We start from the raw sequence: 8,491 nt of genomic DNA on the forward strand, positions 1-8,491 counted from the left end.
TCCCCCCTTTTCCCCCTTTTTTCCCCTCTTCCCTTCTCCCCCCCCCCCACTTTTTCCCCTACATCTACCACTTCGTCTCACAAGGGAAAGCTAGATGAGTCTTGACCCCAGACAATTCTTCCATCAGTGCCACAGTTCCACGTTGTTTCTCGGTCTGATGATGGTCAGGACTTCACCACAGTTAATCCTTTCATTACGCAATTACTGGTTCTGTAAAGTCCTGTTCAAGATTACGAAATGGCACCTTGTTAGGAATAGTCAGTGCCCTCCAGGCACAAAAAATGCTGCGTACTTCGCTGCTACACTTCTGCCCTGTCCGGGTGGAAGTGCACCACACTTTAAATTCATCACGTGGGGTGATTTATACGCGCTCCCTCAACGAACTGTCCGACGAGGAAATTCAAAACAACCTGTGTGACCAAGGCGTAACGGCTGTTCATAGCCATGAAAAGGGTTGACAAGTACTTGGTTCCAACACATACTGTCTTCTTGACATTGGACAGAGTTCAACTTCCATCGGACGCAAAAGCAGGCTATGAGAGAATTTCCATTCACCCTTACATCCCAAACCCTACACGTTGCTATCGGTGTCAGGGGTTCTATCATACCAGCCAGTCATGTTCCAATCCAGCCAAATGCGTTATGTGTGGCAGCTAAATCACGAGCCCCAAAATCAGACACCAGATTTTTTATGTACCCCGACTTCACAATTATCGATTCCTCCCTCATCTCAACGTCCTGTTTCCAAGAAGGCTAATAAGAAACCCAGTTCCTCTCCTCCTCCGCCACAGCTTGTCTCATCTACAGCACCACCACCCTCGGCCGTCTTCTGTGCCGCCGAGGCGCACATCAGGCGGCCGTTCAACAGGCCAATCGCTGGTGGCAGGAGCTGCTCCCAAACAACCTATGGATCAGGATCTTCTGCCTTCAGCTGAATGCCGTTCCACGCTGTCGTCCGCCGGCTCTGAGCAGTCGTTGGTTACATTCTTCCCTTTCCTGTACACCCTATGTCCATTATCCATTGAAATATCCGTGGCATTCGAGCCAATCGGGATGAATTGTCGATCCTCTTACGATCCTACTCGCCGGTCGTCTTTTGTCTTCAGGAAACAAAGCTGCGTCCTCACGATCGCTTTGCTTTCCCTCATTTTCAGTCAGTCCGATTTGATCTCCCCTCTGTTTGAGTCCTCCATGTGCTGGAGTGCCTCCTTCTTCTCCATGATACTGTCCATTATCACCCAATCCTCTTAAACAGTTCCTTCCAAGCTGTTGCTGTCCATCTTTCCCTTTCTGGATGCATCTTCTCTCTTTACTCTGTATATATTCCATCGTCCACACCAATGGCAAGAGCTGATCTCCTTCATCTTCCTGGGCAGCTTCGCTCCCTCCCCCCCCCCCCCGCCCCCTATTTGCAGGTTGTGGACTTCAATGCCCACCACCCGCTTTGGGAATCTCAGCGTCGTTGTCTATCAATAGTGAGCCACGCAGACGTCTTCCACCAAGCGGATCTTGTTTGCCTCAACACTGGGGACCCTAAATTTTTGTCTGCTTCCACGACAAATTTCTCTCATTTGGACCTTTCAGTCGGTACTGTTCCGCTAGCTCGGTGCTTTGATTGGTTCGCTCTTGCTGATACACACTCGAGTGACGACTTTCCATGTGTCCGAGACGCTGGAAGTTTACTTAAGCCGATTGGACACTTTTTTCAGATTTAGCGACATTCGATGACCGTCACTTTCCTAGCGTCGACGATGAGGTCACTCATATTACAGAAGTTATTCTTACAGCTGTGGAACGTTCAATACCTCGCACCTCCAATTTGCCCCGGCGCCCCCCAGTTCCTTGGTGGAACGAGGGGTGCCGTGACGCAATACGTGAGCGGCGACTTGCTCTTCGCGTTTTCTGCCACAATCCTACTTTGGCCAACTGTATCCGCTATAAGCAGTTCCGTGCGCGATGCCGACGCGTCATCGGCGATAGCAAGAAGGCAAGCTGGGACTTCCTTACTAGCTCATTTCACACCTTCACTCCCTCCTCGGAAGTTTGGAGTCGGATTCGACGGTTATCTGGCGCGCCTAATTTCTCCCCGGTCTCTGGGCTCACAGTCGCACATGATAAATTAATGGACCCCGTCGCAATTTCTAACTCTTTGGGTCAACACTTTGCTGAGATTTCGAGCTCTTCAAATCACCCGCCAGCTTTTTTCCTGAAGAAACGTGCAGCGGAAGTGCACCCTCTTGCTTTCTCCTCTCAAAATCGCGGAAGCTATAATAATGTTTTCTCCTTGCGGGAACTCCAACATGCAGTCTCTTCTCGCTCTTATGCCCGAGGACCGGATGGTATCCACATCCAAATGTTGCTGCATTTATCATACCATAGTCTCCGCTACCTCCTTCGCCTTTATAATCCAATTTGGAACGACAGTACTTTTCCCAGAAGACGGCGGAAAGATATCGTCGTTCCTGTTCCGAAACTTGGAAAGGACAAACATCTCCCCTCTAGCTATCGCCCTATTTCTCTCACGAGTAGTGTATGTAAGGTTTTGGAGCGTATGGTGAATTGCCGTTTAGCTTGGTGGCTGGAATTCCGAAGTCTTTTAACACCTGCCCAATGCGGTTTCCGAAAGCATCGTTCTGCCATTCACCATTTTGTTGTTCTCTCCACTTATATCATGAACAATTTTATCAGGAGACGCTGAACAGTAGCAATATTTTTTTGTTCTGGAGAGAGCATACGATACCTGTTGGAGGACAGGCATCCTCCGCACACTGTTGTTCTCTTGGGGCTTTCGAGGTCGGCTGCTCCTTTTTCTTCGTGAATTTATGGCAGAGCGCACATTTAAAGTGCGGGTGAATACTACTCTCTCCCGTACCTTCTCCCAAGAAAACTGGGTACCCCAGGGCTCTGTGCTAAGTGTTGTACTGTTTGCCATTGCCTTAAATCCAATTATAGATAGTCTCCTTCCCGATGTCTTGGGCTCACTCTCTGTAGACGATTTTGCGATCTACTACAACTCTCAACGGGCCAGCCTTCTTGAACGACGTCTTCAAGGATGTCTCGATCGCCTCTACTCTTGGAACATCGAAACCGGCTTCTGCTTTTCTCCCAGTAAGACCGTTTGTATCAATTTTTGGCGTCGTACGGAGTTTCTTCCGCCTTCCTTACATCTAGGCCCTGTCAACCTTCCGTTCACAGACGTCGCTAAATTCTTGGGTCTTACGTTTGATAGAAAACTGCGCTGGTCCTCCCACGTTTCCTCCCTTTCGGCTTGCGGTCTGCGATCCCTCAACACCCTCCATGTCCTGAATGGCACCTCCTGGGTAGCTGACTGAGTGGTCCTTCTCCGCCTCTACCGCGCCTTAGTGCGCTCGAAATTGGACTATGGAAACATAGTTTAATCCTCTGCTCGGCTGTCTATTCTTCGGTGTCTCGGCTCTGTCCACCACCGTGGATTACGTTCAGCAGCTGGAGCTATTTACACCAGCCCTGTGGAAAGTCTTTATGCTGAGACTGCTGAACCTCTGCTGTCCAATCGGCGAGCTGTCCTTCTGAGTCATTATGCAAGCCATCTGTCTTCCATGCCTGCTAATCCGGCCCATGATATTTTTTTCTATGCCTCGTTGGATTTAGGGTATGCAGACCGCCCTTCCTTTTTACCACCACCGGTAGTCCGCTTCTGTCAACTGCTGCCCCAAACGGCATGGTGCTCATTAAAGTCACCGAGCAGCGGAAAGGGGTGAGGGAGTGCCCAACAAGCTGTATGAATCTGCCCTTGTGACACCGAATGACAGAGGGATGTAAACAGTGCAAAGGGAAAGCTGAAGTAAGGAAGGAACATACAACCTGCAACAACTTGAAGGTGGGTAGTCAGGGAGTTGGGCTGACTATGAACGTCAATCTGGAAGAGTAGCATGACGCCCCCATGAGATAGAATGCCGTCCTCAGGTGGAAGTTCAAAGCATACGAGGAAGAAATGCGAAAGCTCAAAGCAGTCGTGAGAACAAGTGGACGCTGCCAATCTATGAGCAACAGTAAGTCGTCTTTGCTGGATGCAACATGGCAAACATTCCACTGGAGGAGAGTCGAGGAAAGGGGAGGAGGGAAAGAATGAAGAGGCGTCATCTCATTGGCTGCTGAGAGTCAAACTTGAAAGACTCACTGCTACAGAGCAAGAAGGCTCGAGAATCCTGCTCCATTAGGTCTACAGAGGCGTCAGCATTCTCCCTCCATTGGTCTGCAGAGTCCAGGGAAGAAAATCTGTTGGCAGTGCGCACCGGCGACAAGGAGGTCGGCTGGGTGAGGGTATCATATGGTGACACGTGAAGAGTCTCTGAGTCGGCGAAGGCGATGACCATTTGTCTTTGACTTTTTGGAACCTTTTTTGGCAGATGACGATTCAGATGCTTGTTGGCTGAAGGGATGTAAAAAGTTTTTGCAGGAGTATTCCTTCTGTCCTTTCCGGCCTGCTGGTTGTGTAGCGTGCGACTTCGCCCCATGAGGCGAAAGTTTCGTGGCTTGCCGCACAGCTTTAGGATGAGGAGACGGGGATGCTATCATTTACATCTATGGTGATGAATTTGAGGTTGCATGTCTATGTGGCCATGTCCTTCATGGAGCGAGAAGTACCAAAAAGAGTACTGTAAGTGCCAGATGGTAAAACGCTGGGTTACTGACCAGCCAACAACTTGCGAGCGACAGGGTAAGGCACTTTTTCCTTCACCTGGAACTCCTGGACGGCCTACTCATTGAGATACATGGGACAATTTCGGGAGGAGGTTGCAAGTCGCCATAGCAATTGATGCAGTGGAGAGAAGGAGGTGGACAATCGCCCTCATGAGCATCCCTACCACAGGTTACACATATGACCAGGAGTTGGCAGGCTGTTCGAGTGTTGTTGGAACGATAACATTGGTAGCAGTACCTCAGCTTCAGAATGTACAGATGGACTGAGATAACTTCATAGCCTGTTTTGATTTTTCTTGGAAGCACTACTCTATCAAAAGTGAGAAAAGAGAGCCTATGGGCATCTACCTTTTCCATCATTCGATGTACTGCAATTACGCCCGTCTCAGAGAGGTATCTTTGGATTTCTGCCTCGGTTAGACCATCGAGCAGCCTATAGTAAATACCACAACGTGAAGAGTTGAGCATTCTATGGGCCTTGACACGAATATGATAGCAATGAAGGAGCAAAGCAGTAAGCAATTGTTGTGCTTGAGAATCAGAAGTAGTCTCCAAAAGCCAAGTGCCATTGCGTAAACTACAGCAGGATTTCACAGGGCCAGCAATTGCATCAGTACCTCTCTGAGTAATAAATGGATTTACTGCAGTGAAGGACTGGCCATCTTTAGTACGAGAAACCACAATGAACTGCGGTGCAGCTGGGAAGGTCTCTGAATCGTTAACCACATTGCGTTTGTGTGTATTAGGTGTAGACTGTGAAGAAGATGATGGACTCATTGTGAGAAAATCCCCAATGATTGCCAGTGTGTCTGATGGCACGCTCTTTCCAACTGGGGGGCCACCCCTCAGTAGGGGCTTATCTGCCTTAGGTGACTGTTCACACCTCGCGAACGCCTGACAGAGGGACCAATTGGCAATTTGAGAAGGTAAGATCTCAGGCACTCACCCCCTGGTACAGGTCAGGCCCAGGGAGGGGTATGTGCAAACTCTACCTTTCGACCTGTGGCTGGGAATTACGCGTTACACATCACCCGTTATGCATCAGATGCGTGGGCCGGCCTTCAGGAGCAGAGATGGTAGAAGGAGGGAAAGAGGATCCTCAAACGCCGAAGCAGAGGACGGATGAGACAAGGGGAACAACTAAAGAAGAAAGGAACGAAAAAGAGTGGAGATGTCAGGCTACTGAAAATGCATAACATATTCCCAAAAAGATCCCAAACATGTTCCCCAAGGGATGGGAAAAAGAAAAGCAAGAGGATAGACATATAGCAGGGAAGGGAAGAGATGCTGCAAAGAATGGGGCCCCGTGGTAGCCATGCACCAACCCGTCAAAGAGCGGCGAGCCCCTGAGGGGATAGTCGTGAGGATCGTATCCAAAACCACCAGCTGAAGTAAAGTGGAAGGGCATGCATGCGTGTTTGTACTGGGACGTACAGGGAACCCAACGTTTCTATCCTCAAGTAAAAAGCAGCACTATGTCTGAAAAACCACCTGTTTTTGACTTTCATAGTTACAATAAAAAGAGTTAAGCGATACTGCCATTTCAAATGCTTCAAAAGGGATAAAGATTTATGTAGAACGATAAACATACTCGCCAAGGATCACTGTTGTAATATCGCTGTCGTGCACATCATACCAATATACAGGGTGTTTCAGAAGTGCACTTGGAAAGTACGGGCCAAAAGTAGCTAAAGAGATCCAATAAACACGGGTGCCCATATCAGCCCTTGCCAAGGTATCACATTAAGTAGAAATAGGAACAAACTATAAATGCCGATGGCTACCACGGTATTTATATTGGTATCCTAAGGTTCGGAATCGACTATCTGTTTACGCATGCCCCTACGCTACCGAGATCAGCTCTCTTGAGGAACTAGACTTGCGGATTGAAGCAGCGCTCCAGCATGTACGAAATTTCCTAGAACTGTCCGAGAGGATTCGTAACTCATTTTAGAGACGAGTTCATTGTTGCACTCAGACGCATGGAGCACATTTTGAACACCTACTTTAACGTTAAGAGATGCCATGTGTTCCTTGACACGGATGAACTGGAAGAGTCAATGTGCTGTATGTGTACAACGGTTGATTTATGTACCCATGTGTATCGGGACGTTTGACTAGTTTTTGCATGTGCTTTCAGAAGTGATGGTCAATAATTCACACATGGAAACACCCTGCATTTGAAATTAATTCTCAACACAGCGATGTTACAAGATGATTCGTGATAACAAAAAAATGGTGCACATGGCTCTGAGCACGATGGGACTTAACATCTATGGTCATCAATCCCCTAGAACTACTTAAACCTAACTAACCTAAGGACATCACACAACACCCAGTCATCACGAGGCAGAGAAAATCCCTGACCCCGCCGGGAATCGAACCCGGGAACCCGGGCGCGGGAAGCGAGAACGTGATAACAACTGCAACAAGCCCGGACATACGAAAACTGGAAAATCCTTGCACGACCAGAACATCTGGAAGAGCATGAGGTCCCATTCACCTGCAGAGTTTTCTTTAGTCAGTGTGTAGTTGATTTTTCTTTAGTCGGTCACCCGTACTTTGCGGTAGTATGGTGTCAGTGTATTCGGCTAACGGTCGTACAAGTATCCAAAAGGTTTAGTAACTTTCCTACTTGTTACTTGTCTCTGTGCAGAAGTAGACTGAGGAGACTAATTTAATGTGAATTTTCTGTTACTAAAACTTGACTGCCTCCACTCACTGCTTGGAATAAAGAGTTATTGGGTTTGTCATTATCGTCAGGCAAATACTACACTTTACCTGGACAGTACTCTTTAATTCGAAGCTCTTTCATACCTATGATTTAAAACACATTTCAGTGTTTGCTTATTGTACGGTGTTACGGAACGGTTTTCGGAAACAGTCCTGCAACATATGCAGATTCACATAACCTCACATTAGTCCACTATCGAACTGAATAATAAATTGCAGCTGTAAATTACAAGTGATTGTCAGCTGTCGTATTATCCTAAAACACATTCAGGTGATAGCAGGGAACTAGAGAAACGTTTTGAGCCACAGTGGCCAACACAGGCGGCCAGCCTGCAGCGTCCTTCCGACAGGGTGGGAGGTTAGCGCGGGGGGAGTGTCTTGACGAATTGCAGTGAGGCAGAAGCTTTGGCGAGCGGCACTATCGTCCGCCAAACTTAGGGACGGGCGCTGGAGATCCGTATCTTGCAAGTGGAAACGGAACTTCGAGCTTCGCAAGCTTAACTGAGCAAAGCATAGCCCAGAGAAGCGGACGCGAGCTCTCCAAGGAGAATTGTGATCATTCAGAGGTCAGACCCTTCACAGCCCAGCCGATCAGATTTAGGTTTGCTTGTTGGAAAGAACTTACGTCTCTCAACTGAATTTCGTAACTTCGTCTTATAACTTCTTCTTCATAACCTCGACTGCTGATTCGCGAGCTTCAGCCATCAGATGATCTTGGAAAATGTTCGGGCCGTCCGACAATGAGCCGCAGGCGAGGGCCGGTGACGCCGCCACCGACTGACGTCGCAGCACTTCCGTCGCCGACAGCTGCTGCCGTCTGAGACGTAGGGAATTTTGAGGCAATTTATAATATTACGGTGTCAGAGCCCCACTCTGAACATCTGCCGCGTGACACCGTAACAATTTGCCTTCAAAATATACAACAGGTGTGACGTATTACCTTCTGTAGTCCTATGTATTACCTTGAGAGATTCTCTTCTGTACGAACCACTTTTGTGACAGTCAGTACGTACTTACACGATTATACTCAATTTCACCTCCCTCTTACCCCCTCCCGACTCTTATGTAAGATTTA

The sequence above is a fragment of the Schistocerca serialis genome, chromosome 3 (assembly GCF_023864345.2).
Source record: "Schistocerca serialis cubense isolate TAMUIC-IGC-003099 chromosome 3, iqSchSeri2.2, whole genome shotgun sequence".
Taxonomy (NCBI): Eukaryota; Metazoa; Arthropoda; class Insecta; order Orthoptera; family Acrididae; genus Schistocerca; species Schistocerca serialis.